This window comes from Peromyscus eremicus, chromosome 6 (assembly GCF_949786415.1).
Source record: "Peromyscus eremicus chromosome 6, PerEre_H2_v1, whole genome shotgun sequence".
NCBI lineage: Eukaryota > Metazoa > Chordata > Mammalia > Rodentia > Cricetidae > Peromyscus > Peromyscus eremicus.
The window spans coordinates 83,997,873-84,013,694 of NC_081421.1; positions in this window are offsets into that span (position 1 = coordinate 83,997,873).

Below are 15,822 nucleotides of genomic sequence, written 5' to 3' on the forward strand. Positions count from 1 at the left end.
ATGGATATATTCAATACCTCATTCTGTATAAACCTCAAAGCACTATAGAGCATACTATTGAGAGCATGCATATATACTTTTGGTGCAAATTTAAGAAATGAAACTGGATCCCCAAGAAAGAGAAGCTTAATAGCTACCTGAACTCCATATATCTTTATTATTTTCCATAGTTTTGCTTTCCTTATGATTTATACTCTGACTTTGTCCCCTAAAATTATGAATCAAATTCTCTTCACTTCGTCCCTTCTTCTCATTTGCTGGCTCTAAACAGTTTAGTTTTTCTCATAAAGTCTACAGTTCTGTGATTATTACTTTGAAGACAAAATATTTATTACTTTTAACAGTTTTTGAAGGTTACAGCCATATAATTCCCAATAGTTTATAAATTATAAAAACAAGTTTTATTTATCTAGTATCATGCATAATGTTGAATAGTATAGAAAAATAAGTAGCCCTAGCACTGTTTTGCTAGATCAAATTTTCTAACATAACATTTTAAGTCAGTTGATAGTGAAAAGTTAAAATATTTTTTGTTTGACTAACAGGACTACATTGTACTTATGAGTGAAATTGTGTATACATATAAGAATTGGACTTGGGTTTTCTTCTAGCTGAGCAGGTTTAGGTTCAGAATGGGTATGGAAAAGGGACATAAATTCATCCCCAATACGCTAAATGATGATAGCACTTTAAAAACAAAGGAGTAAGAATAAGAAAGCAAAGAATAAAGGAAAAAATTAGAACATACACACAGTCATATCAGTTCAGGTGATTAATTTATTTCCTAGCTGTAATCACTACTCTCTTGATGTCCTAGAATGGTGATCCATCATTTAATGTGTCTGATTTAGAACAGAAAAGGAAAATGCAGGAAATGGAGCTGGGATGATGTAGCTGCCCTCCAGCATTTTGTTTATGAGAGGATCAGTTCATGCCTGGGTGTTGGATAAATCCATTCTTTCCTTGAAACATAGATCAAGCAATTCATTTTGCTAGATTTGTTTTTTCAGATGTATACTGATTCCAGGATATCTGTGAACTGCTTAGTATAAGGAGGTTACCTTATATCAAAATGTTGTTGGATATTTTAGTGACTCTATTATTTTTTAAAAGAGAATGTAAGGGAATTCTATGTAATACAGAAAAAAACAAACAAAAAGATCAACTAGGGAATGAATGAAAATATAATTATGCAAACATTTTCTTCTTGGAGTAAACCTGAAGTATTACACAAATTGGTTTAATTACTTAAATTTTTAGTTGTCATCTGTGGGAGTATTTTCTGTTGAGTGGGTTGGTTGAAGAAAGAGGTCACTCCAAGATGAAATTTTAAGGTTTGAGTGGCAGCAGGAAGGCCCAGCCTCTGATGAGCTGAACCCTAGTTATACAAAGGCTTGCTTATTGATTGTTGCACCAAGTTGCTTTTTGGGTAAATTATTTCCTCATACCAAGATCCTATCTAATCTATATGTCTCTCTAAAGGAAAGCATTACATTTCCTCATGACTTAAGCTCTTTACTCTTTATCATTTGCAATATACAATAATCCAAGAGCCTCAGGTGTGCCAGAGGCATCTTGTGACGAAAGTCTTGTGAAGGCTGCAATGCCCCTTCAGAAAAACAATTCTACAAATCATGAAAAACAATCACTGTTTTCCACAAAGATTCTACAAGGTCTAAGTACTTCTAGGAAAACAACCATTCACTCTAATGTTTACCCTAGATACAGTGAAAACTATTCATTCTAATGCTTATCCGAGATACAGTGAAAACTATTCACTCTGATGTCTACCCCAGATACAGCAACTGCTAAATTCCTAAAACAGCTTTCCTCTACAATTTATTTGTAGTTCTTTACTTTTCTCAATATAATTACACAAATATCTAGAAATCTAATTGTGGGAAAGAAAATGTAAAAACTAAGATGTTTATTATAATCTCTGTCCTTCCATCATTAGAAAATACATATTGGTGTGTATATGAATAAAGAATAATATGTTAAACATTGAAAGAGATTTATTAGTGAAAAAGGAATATGTAGGTATATATACATATATTAAGTAATGAAAGATGTTGTCACTTGAGCCTTCTGGACAATGCATAGCCTTTGAGAGATGTGGACGATAGGGGAAGTGGAAAAAAAATCCTAATTTTCAGGACTACTTTTTTAAGATAGCCTTTTGGACAGCCTGGCAAAGAAATATTGAGTTACTGTAGAATAACAACATTGAAAGAGGCTTTGGAAATCATTTTATTCATCCTTAAAATTTACCAATGAGTTATTAAATTAAATATATCCCTTAATCACTTACATTCAAATATTTATATCTCAATTTCTTAACACCTCCAGCTATCATGTTTAAATAATAGAGGTAGTTAATTTTATAAATATTATAAACATACATGTATTTTATCTATACTTTAAAATGTATACATCATATCAGAGAAAGTCATTTTAACATATATTTGTATTCACTATTTGGTTACTAGCATATTACTTGTAGAAAACTGATTGAGTATATTTGAGATGATTAATTATACCTAAACTTTTTTCCTCTTCTATAATTAATTACCCACAGCTTAAGTCACCTGTCATCTCATATTTCCCATTTTGAACTCCTGTGCATATTGCTTATTATTAATATTCTTTAAAGATGAATCAACTAACTATAGACACATGAGACCCTGGTTTTAACATTTCTACCCATCACTTCTTGATAATGAGAACTGATTCATTCTTCTCCAGTAACAGAAAAATGTCTTCAAATCCAATAAGAAAGTAGTTGTTTACCTTATAACAGTACACATATTTCCAGGCATATCACTATCATACTGTGCATGGATACTGTTATGGATAAGTCCCCTGATTTTTTTTTCCTCACAACAGACAACAGAGCACATTCCAGCACTACAGAAGCTAACCAATAGTGAGGAAGGTGCTTTGCCATTTTCACACTCATTTCTCTGTGTCAATAGGGTGTTGCCATCCGCTTATAGTAGGCAACCAAAAGTACTAGCAGTAGCCTGTGGTGTTTTGCAGATTTCTGGGGCCTTCTTGACTAATTACTCATGTGGATACACATCATCCCTTGTACTATTATTTTTGTTTAAAAACTCATGTCTTCTGGGAGCAGTATTGTCTGTTCATACAAAGTTTTTACATTCAAACTCTGTGTGTGTGTGTGTGTGTGTGTGTGTGCACGCACATGCATGAGCACACTCTAATTAGCTTGAAAACTGGAGGATTTACATAAGGCTTTTTCATGTACCCTTGGTTTTGGTAAATCTAAGTTTTTTTTTTTCTCCTCAGTTCTCCTATTCCTGTTCCCATTTAAACTGTTAGCCTTCTTCTTTCATATCATATGTGTTGTATTACCACTTCCAATTATATATTTCAACTGGACTCAATGATAGTAGGTTTTCATATGGCTTTTTCATAAACCTTTAGTTTTGGTTAATGTTTTCTTCCCATACCCTTGTGTATTCCATTCCCATCCCTCGTTAAGCCTTTCTGACTCTATTACTCTTCTTTTACTAACATTTTCCCCCACATTCTACTTCTGTCCTTCCCTAATACATCTCTCCCAAATGACCACTTTCTGGTTTCCTATCTTCTTCTTGTTTTCCATGTTAAACACACAAAACAAAAGTTTCAAAGCAGCCGGGCATGATGGTGCATGCCTTTAATCCCAGCACTTGGGAGGCAGAGGCAGGTGGATCTACAGAGTGAGATCCAGGAAAGACACAAAGCTACACAGAGAAACCCTGTCTCAAAAAAAAAAAGTTTCAAAGCAAGGGTCCACATATGAGAAAGTACATGCATTGTTTGTCCTCCTAAGCCTGAATTTTCTCAGTCAGTTTAATTTTTTCAAGTTCACCTATTTACCTACAGTTTCATTTTTATGTAATAATGAATATAATTACCTACACATATACCAAATTAGCATTTTCCACTCATCAGGTATGGACATTAGGTTGATTCCATTTTCTGGGTGTAGATACTAGCAAATGGATGTACATGTATCTCTGAAGTAAGATACAAAGTCTTTTGGGTCACATCTTATCTTACTAATTTATTTAAACTCTTCTACTTAAAGTCATTATCTTCCATCTTCTCCAGTCCAGTGATTGTGTGTGTGTGTGTGTGTGTGTGTGTAGCTGCATCTCTCTAGGAAGCTTTGGGGACTTCTGGCTGACCCCTCCTTTTGACATACATTTCATTTGTGTTCCTTCAGAGCAGTGTCATTTGATTGTCTTCTTTGTTTTGTTGTCAATCATGTGTCATTTCTCTAATCTCCAAGAGTATTTCCTTCAGAGGTGATTTTCACCCCTTTCTTTGTTTACTTCTTTTCCCATCACCTCCCCATCTTCCCAGTGAATCTACCTTCACCCTTATGGAAATTAAATCCCCAATACATCACCTTCCTGACTCTTAATTACCATGTACCAAATTTGATAAGGATCATCTTCTTCACACTTCAAATTCTCGATCCCATCACCATTTCCACAGTCTCAGGAAATGTCCATCTTCTTTGGTGTTTACTTCCACTTACCTTTCACAATCAGGAAATGATTCTAGAAGCAGCCTTTTGTGATCCTAAAATGATTTTTTCCACTAGCTTGCATTCACCTTTGCCTTAGGTATACTCGAAATGCAGCTTTGAATAGTGGTCTCTGCTCAAAATAAACACACAGAGACTCTTAATTTTAGCTGTCACTTTCATATGTAGTCCATAAAACTTCTGAAAACTTATTCTAAACACTAACAAATGTAACACAGAATAAACATTAGCAGATTTTTCTTTCTTATAAAAAGTCATGAATCTTGTACATGAAAAGGTAGCAGTAAAATGTCTAATTTAAGTGAGAGTTGAATGAATTATCATAGGAAATTCTGGAGTGGGTGTGTTTGGGGAGATGACTCAGGCAGTAAATATCTTATCTTGCAAGTATGAAGGCCTGAGACAATCCCGAGAATTCATGGAAAAAATAAAATAAACCAAACAGAAAACTGAAAAACCAGGTATGGTGTGCCTGTGTTCTTAAGCTCACTGGCTAGCCAGCTTGTTCTACATGGTGAGTTGTAAGTCAATAAGAGTTCCTATCCTGAAAGAAAACTTGGATGATATCTGGGTAATGGTACTGAAGTTGGTGTTTTTGTACTATACATGTATCCTCAAAAATATAATCATGCTCCCATACTGATATAAGTCAATCATTTATTCACATATGAATACACACACACACACACACACACACACACACCAAAATATTGAGAGAAGGGGAAAGGTATTAATTTTCTCAGTCCAGTGGCTTTTAAGTGTGGTAATTACTAATCTATTCACTTGATAACTCTTCACTATTATGTATCAGAAAAAATAATAGATTAGATGTCTGTTGACAACATATGTATTTGGAAGCAATTGATGAAGAAAACATTTCATTTTCTAGTGAAGGTAGTGCATCAAATCAGGCTGGAGGTGGGGGTGTTTAGTATGTTGCTAATCTATTTTCCCAATTCCCTAAATATAGATGTGCTGGGCTTGGTGAGGGGGAAATTCTGCCTCCCAGGGATAACTTGCAAAGTTATAGGAAGTAGAGCTTTGGTGCTTAGCAAAGAGTTTCTTTTACCCGAATGATTTTACACTGTCCCTCTATCAAAATCACAACATAAATATGGAATCTTATCTGTTTGGAGTCAGATTACAAGTTCCACTTTCTGAACTCTGGATACAGCTTACTACGGTCTTGGCGTTATCTTGCTACACTGCTCAGTAGTTACATAACAATGACTAAGCACCCCGTGCACACCGTTGCTTCAGTGCTCCCTAAAGATCAGCTGTCTGTGGGCTTGCATAAGCAGTTATTTACACCGTCTCGAAGCAACTGATCACAGCAGTACTTGGCAGGGCTACCCGTATCTAAGCACTTGTGAAATGAACAAACAAAAAAATTAGAAAACAGGTAGGAAATTAACAATCCAGAAAAAAAAAAAAAAAAAAAAAACGATGGGGAGGGGAGATTCCCAGGATGTAGAGAATACTTTCTGTTTGTCATACCGCAGATATATTAAACTATATTTATTATCTTATTATTGAATTTTGATTTATAGTAGCAGGGACAGTTTTCTCTCTTGAAAGGTAGTAAGAAGCAGCACATGATTTTGAGACCACAGTTCTTTGTCTAAATTTAAAGATATTTCATGTCTTAAAATGTGCAAGTCTGAACTAGAAAACTCCCACAGAACTTTGATTGTGTGACTATAAAGCTGATTTATTAATGAATGTAAGAATCAATAACTCCATTTTATGTAAGAACAAATAAATATGCGTAAATAGCTGAGTGCTATAGTTTGTTTGGCAGTCTATCTACAAACAGCCATACATCCTGTGTTGCTAAGTGCTTGCATTTGCCATTACACTACAGAATTAGTTTATATAAACAATCAAAGATGAAAGAGAGTTCTCAAATGAAAATAATCTAAACTGCTCCTTTTGTGTTTTTATTTACTAAAACATATGAAATACAGAAAACTTCAAAATGCTTTACTTTTTGCTTTTTTAATGCTATTTTTTTCTTGGACATGTAAGAGTACACACAGCTAAAAGTGCTTGTTTGGAAGTCTGATCACCTAGGTGAAATGAGACTATGTATATAAAGGTCAAAGGAAAGCACCCAATCAGAGTTGTCCTCTGCCCTATACACATGATTCATGGCATATGTATGCCTCCCCCTATCACACATGTATATAGGCAGTAATAATAATAGGAAGTTAGTCATGAATTTCATTGCTGTATTCAACATCAGGGTTTTCTACTTTATTTGTTAAAGTATATTTTAGAAATTATTTCTATCTACTCATTAAAGCCTAACATGTCTCATTTTTGTCTTTCTGATACTTTGCCATTCAAATGCTGGATGACTGAGTCCAGTATCCTTATTTTACTAATCTAACATGGTTTACTGTGCTGGAAAGTTTTATATCAATTTGAAACAAACTAAAACCATCTGTGAGGAGGGAACCTTAATTAAGAAAATGTTTCCATAAGATGGGGCTGTAAGCAAGCCTGTAGGTCATTTTATTAATCAGTGATTGGGTGGGAGGTCTCAGCCCATTCTGGGTGGTAACATTTCTGGGCTGTTGGTTCTCGGTTCTATAAGAAAGCAGGCTGAGCAAGCCATATGAAGCAAACCAGTAAACAACACTTCTCTACGGCCTCTGCATCAGCTCCTGCCTCCTGGTTCCTGCCCTGTTTGAGTTCCTGTCCTGACTTCTTTCAATGATGAACAGTGATGTGGAACTTTAAGCTGAATAAACCTTTCTTCCCCATGTTGATTCGGTCATGGTGTTTTATCACAGCAATAGTAATTCTGTAATGGTTACTAAGATGTTTTCCCATAAAACCTTAGCAATGGCATTTAAAGCCATTAGCTGGGTTATAAATTTGGCAAATTTAAGAGCCGAGGCTGATTTATAGTCTTAAAAATCCTCAAATGTAATGTATCTAGAATTAAGCCTGAATTGCTGAAGACAGTGATAGGGCATGCACACAAGTGAGAGTTCAGGACAAAGCTCTGTCTGAATAGTGTCCACATAAGCTGCACACTTTGAAACTTTGACATTTGAGCAGAGAAAAGTCCCTGCCCTTTTTCTCTAAGCTACTTCACTTTAGATGTCTTTTAAAAATAGGAACTGATCTTTTCCCCTAAGTGACTAAGTACATGAGGAAGCAAGGGTTATTAGGCAGAAAGCAAGTAGAAAGCAGAGTCCCCGAGAGGAGCAGAAGGGAGTTTCTGAATCCTCAGAGATAAGCAAACTTTGCTGTCATCTGTCTCTCATCTCAAGGGATGTAGGGCCATCTTCAGTTAAACATAAGCCACACTGACTTTTCTTTCCAAGCACATCTTAATTGATGAGATTTGTGTTCTAAATCCTAAGATCTAAATAAGACATCCCTGAAACAGGACTGGATGAGGAGCAGAGAAATGAAGCCTCCTTTTGGGCTTGTGATACTGACTGTGTAGTCATTCACCAAATGATCTTCTCCTGCCTTTCAGCCTTTGGGCTGATGTGTGTTCTTAAAGAAACATTAGAGAGATTTAAGGCCAGAGGCAATGAAAACCCTTGAGAGTATCTGGAATTAGTATCCCAATACCAAATGCAGACTGGTATATCAATACTACAGATCATTTTACCCTTTCCTTGGGATAAGGCAAACTTTACAATGTCTTCCACATTTCCCAGTAGAAGCAAGTCTTTGTTAATCACTGTGGTAAATTATTTGGGGAGGGGGATAGACAATAGACATTTATCTCTACTATTCAGCTGATATGCAAGTTTCACATTCAAATCCAGTTTCTGTGTTATTGAGACATTGATTTGAGTTCAGTTTTCTTAATTTTGACCAGAAGTGATATCAGAGACAGGGTTGTTAGTTTTGTTCCTTCTTCTGCATTCACCCTTCTCAATTTCTTTTACTTAATCATTTAGAATGACTTGTGGCATACATCTTTTTCAACCTTTTCAATGGTGCAGCTTCAATCCAGGATTTCTACATGGTAGTCAAGCGTTTTACCACTGACTGCAATCTCAGTCCTTAGTCTCAATTTTTAAAACTCACTACTTTTTGTTTGATACCATCTATAGAGTAAATCTAAGTGTTCACACAAATTTGCTTGGACATTTGGCATTGGTTTATAAATAACAAAGGTGCTATAAATCAAAGAGACAATGATGAAAGCCCTTAGATATTGAAATAGTAGGAAGCTAAAGAGGTAAATAGAAAGATAAGTTAGGCCTGGGGGTGTAGATCAATGGTAAAGTACTTGTATAGCATTCACAGGACTATCTGAAGGCTGAAACAAACAAACAAAAAAACACATAACAAAAAAATGAATTGTAACATAACAAAATCTAGTTTCTCTGAAGATGATCAGACCCCCAGTGGAAGTGATAACTTACAAAAACTGGCTTTAAAGGGCAATGGACTTTTTCTAGAAGCAGCTACTTATACAAGGTAGATTGCACGCTGTATAAAACTTCCAAGGAATTCTAGGCAGAAAGAAATATTACTTCTTCATTCTTCCTACTTCTAAGTCTTGAGGACCTATATCTAGCAGAAACAAGCAGGAAATGCTAACATTGGAACCTGGGAAATATAGTTCTCTCTGTTAATGTCAAAATCAAGCACAGAACCAGTGATACTAGCCTGAGCAAAGAGACTGTAGCAGCCGTGAAAGCACACCCACACAGCGTAACATGCGGCTGGCAGACGCCTCATTCCCGCCATACTGCCGGTCAAACGCGCATGCCAGGAACCCGCCAGTAGTTCAAACCGCGTTTTGTGGCATCTAGTTGCCCATATGAGACATGAAGCAGGAACCTGGTTTTGGCTCTGTTCAGAATTGTTTATTAAATATTCTCAGGTTAAAGGTGGAAACTCGAGCCTTTGGGCAACATTTGTAGCTGGAGAACTTTTCTCTCCGGGTCCTACCAAGTCCCGCCAGTCCTGGAGTCCACTTATAAAATAAACACACAGACACTTACATTATTTAAACTGCTTGGCCATTAGCTCAGGCCTATCATTGTCTAGCTCTTACTCTTATATTTAGCCCATTTCTATTAATCTTTACTTTGCCACGTGGCTTGTGGCTTACTGGTACTTTACATCTTCCTTGTCCTGGCGGCAGCTGCAGGCAGTCTCCCCCTCTGCCTTCCTGTTCTCTCAATTCTCCTCTCTGTTAGTCCCACCTATACTTCCTGTCTGGCAATTGGCCAATCAGTGTTTATTTACATATAGCGATATCCACAGCATAAGTATGTATCAAGGAAGGTATAATAGATCCATTCCTGGGAATGATTACCTCTTCTGATAGGCAACTTTAGCTTGTGAACATCCCATTGGTTTTGAGAAGATATTCTTAGAGATGCATTACGGTCAAGGACCCTGGACATTCCAGATTTGATTAAGTTTAAAAGTCAGTATACAAAAAGATTAGCCTATGCTAATATGTGAGTCCAATGAAACACAAGTTCACTGTTTTGATATCTACTTGTTTGAATTATTCTTTATATTGGAAAATTCATTACATTTACACAAACAAATATCACATTTCATTCACGTTTCCCCTATTCATTTACTCCCACATTCATCCCAATAATCTCCTTTCCAAATTTCATGTGTTTTCAATCTTTATAATAACCCACTAAGTCCAGTTAGTCTGTCCATATGTGTGTGTGGTGTGGAACTATGCACTGAATTCTGAGTAACCTACCAGCCACTCAGTAAAGAATGATTTTCTTGCCAATAGCTCTCTAATAATAGAGGGTACCTGGAAATCAAATGTGGCATCTGTGGTGGACCAGCCCCCACATTTATTTACCTCAGGGACTCTTGAAACAGAGAGAAACACAGGATAGACTCAAGTGGGCCTGGATCCTTACCAACAGGCTCAGAACTGTATTCCAAAGTTCTATTTATAACAATGCCAAGAGGTAGAGCAAAGACATCCCCCTTGCTAGTTACAGTTAAGTGTAGACCCTTAGAAACACCTGATACTCAGGTCCGTGTTCCAGTCAACCTCTTATGCAGTCCTGCTGAGTACAGCCGCTAGGAAACCTAGTGGGCTCCAACAGGCATCTATGCTAGGATGTGGCAGGCTTGATCTTGTGTATGCAGGTCTTGTGCAGGTAAACACAGCTACTGTGAGTTCATGATTGTGATGGCCATGTGATATCTAGAAGACAGCAATTCACAGGACTCCTCTCTATCTTCTGGTGCTTACTTTCTCTCTGCTTCCCCTCCTGTGATGGGGGAACAGGGCGGTGGCCTAATACAGATGTCCTATTTAAGGCTGAACACTGAGTCTACTATTCTCAGCATTTTGATAAATTATGTATCTCTTCATTGAGCACTTCTCACTGTACAAAGAAGCTTCTCTGGCTGAGAAAAATAATAGTTCAGGTCCATGAGTATAATCATAAATATTTAGAAGGTACTTTCACGAATTGAACAGTTAGAAAACTAACAACACCAAGTTCTACCCTAGATTCTATAAACTCTACTCTGGGCTTTTGACTAGGATTATAGTACAATGCTTGAAATTCTCTCCTATGAAGCAAGCCTCAAATCTAATTAGAAAGTGGTTAGTTACCCATAAGAGTCATGACACTATTGTACCAAAAGGGACATCTTACCTGGTATGCAAAAAAGTTCTCTAAATTAAGTTTATTCCCAAGTATTTTTTCTTTAGAGGCTATTGTGAATGGTATTTCCTTCCCGATTTCTTCTCCAGTCAGTCTTTGGTGTGTAGATGGCTACTTAATTTTGTGTGTTAATTTTGCATCCTGACACTTTGCTGAAATTGTCAGCACTAATATTTTTTTGTGGGCTCCATTGGATCATTTGAATACAGAACCATATCCAAATAGGGAAACCTTACCTAATTTTTTTTTTCCTGTTTATACCTTTTTTAAAATTTCTTTCCCTTGTCTTGTCTCTTGTTAAGATTTCAAAGGCGCCTGGCGGTGGGCGGTGGTGGCGCACACCTTTAATCCCAGCACTCGGGAGGCAGAGCCAGGCAGATCTCTGTGAGTTCAAGGCCAGCCTGGACTACCAAGTGAGTTCCAGGAAGCTACACAGAGAAACCCTGTCTCAAAACAAACAAACAAAAAAAAATTTCAAAGGCTACTTGGAATGTGGTGGAAAAAGTGGATTCCCTTGCTTTGTTGATGACCTTAGTGGGAACTCTGAATTATTCTCCATTTATTACAATATTGGCTATAGGACTGTCATGTACAGCCTTTATTAGATATGCTAACCTAGCCTATCCATGGCTTTTACCATAAAGCGGTAGTGTCAAAGTATTCTTATGTGTCCAAAGAGATGATCATAGAATTTCAGTCTTTGAACCTATGTGATGGATAACTACTGGTCCTGTCCATCCAGTTTCTGAGTGCTGTTATGACAGATATGTGTCACCACTCCCAGCATCATTGGGTCTTAAAATCAGAAAAACTAATTCAATTTCAGAGAACCAGAAAGAGGGTCTCATTATTAGGGGCTCTACTCAGTGTTACTGGATTTCAGGCAGAAAAAAGGGCCATAAACCAAATGAAATAAATGACCTCTTAGACCTGTTTTCAATCAAACAAATTCCCCAGAGCTTTAAGGAAAGAATTGAGCTCAGTCAATACTTGGATCTTTGGAAAATGTATCCAGTGTCAGTCATATGTGTACACACACACACACACACACACACACACACACACACACACACACACACAGACACACCATTGTAATACAATTTGATTTTGTTGATTAAGCCACCAAATTAAAGTAATCTGTTACAGTAGCAATTACAAAGAAACTAGAATTGCAGGATTTTCAACCCATTATATCAAAATTGAAGGAAAAGTTTTGATCACATATTTGTTTCATTTATTCTTTTGTGCTCAAACTCTCTTTAGATTTTAGTATTTTGAAAACCAGTACTTATAGGAAGGTTCTGTTCATGGTGCAATGGAGCCCAAGCTCACTCACTACATGGTTCTTTCACTCTGTCTTAAAGCAGTCAAATAATTCTGATGTTTAAACTTCAAATTTTGGAACATTATATCAGGAGGGAGTCAAATGGGAAAATGCCCTAGATTTAAAAATGGAACACAGCCCAGATGGATTCATCGAAAGGTTGCACTTCTCTGCTTGGAGCACAGACACAGATTGTTAACTAGATGTAAGGGAGCCATTCAATTGAAGTTCAAAAATGCAAAAAATAAAAAAATAACACTTTCAGTTTAATTCTCTTGAAAGCAGGAAATTGTTCTTTAAGTAACTGAAATAACATGAGCCTAGGGAGGGAAAGTTAATTGTGCAGCTGCATTCATGTAGTGTCACATTAAAAAGAGCAGAAACGGCTAACAGACGACCTCATAATATTTTGAGATCTGAAGATGGAAGGCTGGCTACAGAGTGATGTAGGTTACAGTATCATGTATAAATGAATTAATTAGATGAAGCAGTGAGAAGAAATTAGCAAAAGATGAAAGATGCAGTTTAACCTTCACAATGAGAATACTCAAATGAAAGAACTTTACATGTGATTGTAATAATGATAACAATGAAAATTACTGTCTCCATCCTCACATGTACCCTGAGCAGCACAAAGAAAACTTAGCTATAACATATTACAATTATCTGTGTGAAAAGGAGGCAAAATAACTGAGAAATTAAATATTCAAAATATGTTCATAACAGTTGATCTCTTTCAACTTTCTTTAAAACTGTAATCTTTATTAGAATATCTGTTGACGTCTTAGTGCATGCTTAGGCAGTTATGTTGTTGAGATATTATGGGTGTAGCTTTTGATGTTTCAAACCCATGCAGGAGACCTTAACCCTCCAAAAAAAGGTACCAAGGGATGCTGAGAGTGGGAGAATTAATCTTCCCACAGGAAGAGCACAGCAATTGGTTACCAAATACTAAATGGTCTGTCCTGCATATATATATATACATATATATACATATATATATATATGTATATATATATATAAAAGTATATGGATTGAGAACTTTGTATTGGTGTAATTTTTGTAATATATATATATGTATATGTAATGCAACAATTAATGAAATTGAAGGACAGAAAGGAGGGCTATCTAGGTGGTTTTGTGGAGAAGAAAAGGAAGGTGGAAATGATGTAGTTATAATCCCAAAAAGTAAAAGAAAATGAAGAAAAGTAATAGTCTATAACATGATTATATAAAAATGATGGTCTTGGCCTTAAGTTACCACTTCAACAAAATATTATTATATGCATGTTAGTGTGTTAACGATCATCAACAGCCATTTATCTACTCCATAGCAAAAAGTTTCTGAAAATACTTTCTTAAGGTGGTCATGGCAGTTAAGGGCTATTTGAAATACATAGAAAACATAGATAGGATAATCAGGAGTTAAAATTAAAGTTGTGTTATAGGATGCATTGTGTCAAATCATTTATACACACATACATATATAAATATGTATGTGATATATTTAGTATTATACTAATAACCATATATATTCATATTCAAAGTTAGTTGTTTATCAAGCTTTAGAAGAGATCAACTCGTTGTCATCAGGAATTAAATTATAAGATTTAGCTTTCTATTTTTCTCTCCATAATGACCAGTCTTTCTTACTCATTTACACATGTGAAATTTTCCACTTTGTATAAGATTTTGTTCTTCATTTTTCTTTCTCAGTCTTCTCATTCTTGCTGTGTTCTTGTCTCTCTTCTTATCTTTCTCCTCTACAGTATTTGAACACACACTATGTGTTAAACATGATCGCCAGGGTTCATGATGAATAGAACTGTCAGTGAACACCATCTTCCAGTAAAGAAAGCCCAATAAAAGTGAAAGATGAAAAGAAAACTAAAATGTGCAAGAGGAGGTAGTATGAAAACATGGTTGAGAGACAGGACACTCATAGGTGCCAGGACTGTTTGGTCAAAGAGGTGTCACTTGAACCCCAATTTAGGAAGCAAGACATTTCTCAGGATACACCAAAATAGGTGTCTTCATGTCTTTTGGACTGTGACAGGAGGAATTTTGGCTTACTGAAATTGCTTTATTTTGTATTTTAAAAAAAGTATTTACACAGAGCATCTAACCTAGAGTCTTTCACATCCCAGACCTCAGATTTATCACTGAACTGCCCTCTCATTCAATTTTCTATATTTATTTATATGTTTGTGTCTTTCTGTCTATATACTGCTAGTTGTGTAGACCCCAGAGTCTCAACGAAATTACACACACACACACACACACACACACACACACACACACACAAGTCACAAGTGGGACCATAAAACTTCAATATTAAATGCACACACACACACAGACACACACACAGACACACACCTTTAGAATACAATAGGACTAGACACAAAATTTACTGAAAATATTTCCATAATCTTTTTTTCTTTTTATCATTGCTTTCCTGGCCTGTTTCTTCCAGCAGAACAAAAAATTTTCATGCTGAGGTCATGGCTAGCGACTCACATACTTTCTAGTTTTCTAAGAAAAAATTGAATCCAACTTAACTCAGTTTAGCATTTTGAAGTGATTAAGACAGCATAATATTAGATAATACTAATAAAACTTTCAACACAATATTTCATAACTGTTAGATATTAACTAGAAGTTGAATAGAAAATTCTGTAGTTTATGGTTTGTAGAACACATTTTAAAGGAAAGGAGAACAAGCTATTTGGAATCAGATTTTGAATACAATATCTCACCATGTACCTTATTTTAAACTGAAGGGAAGTTCTGTATTCTTGAAACATCTACATTTACCCCTGCTCATTATGGTGTCAAAATATAAGGTCCTTTTCTAAAGCCCTTGGCAGTTGAGAAAGGATGGAATTTAAAGTGTTTTTAAGACCTGAGTAGGTTAGAAAAAGACAAAAACTTGATATAATACAGAATATTGACTGAAATTGCCCAAATAAAGAATAGTTTTGGATAAAATGGTGGAAAAACCAAAGCTATAAATTATTAAGTGATTAGAAACCGATAGACAGTATTGAGGAAATCTAACAGGGGATTTTATGTAATGTGATTCAGTGTTCACACTTTTTCTTTGACAGAAATGGAGTTCTTTGCCTCAGAATTTTGCAAGGTTTTTGCCCTGCAAGGTTTTTGAACTTCTACTTTAGCTGGACAATCTACAAATTTTATCTGTGTTTCAGTTCTGAATTGTTAAGTTGGAATTGCTAACACAGGATTATTCAGAAGAGCTGTAAGACTCCACATAAAATGTTTGTGACTTCCAC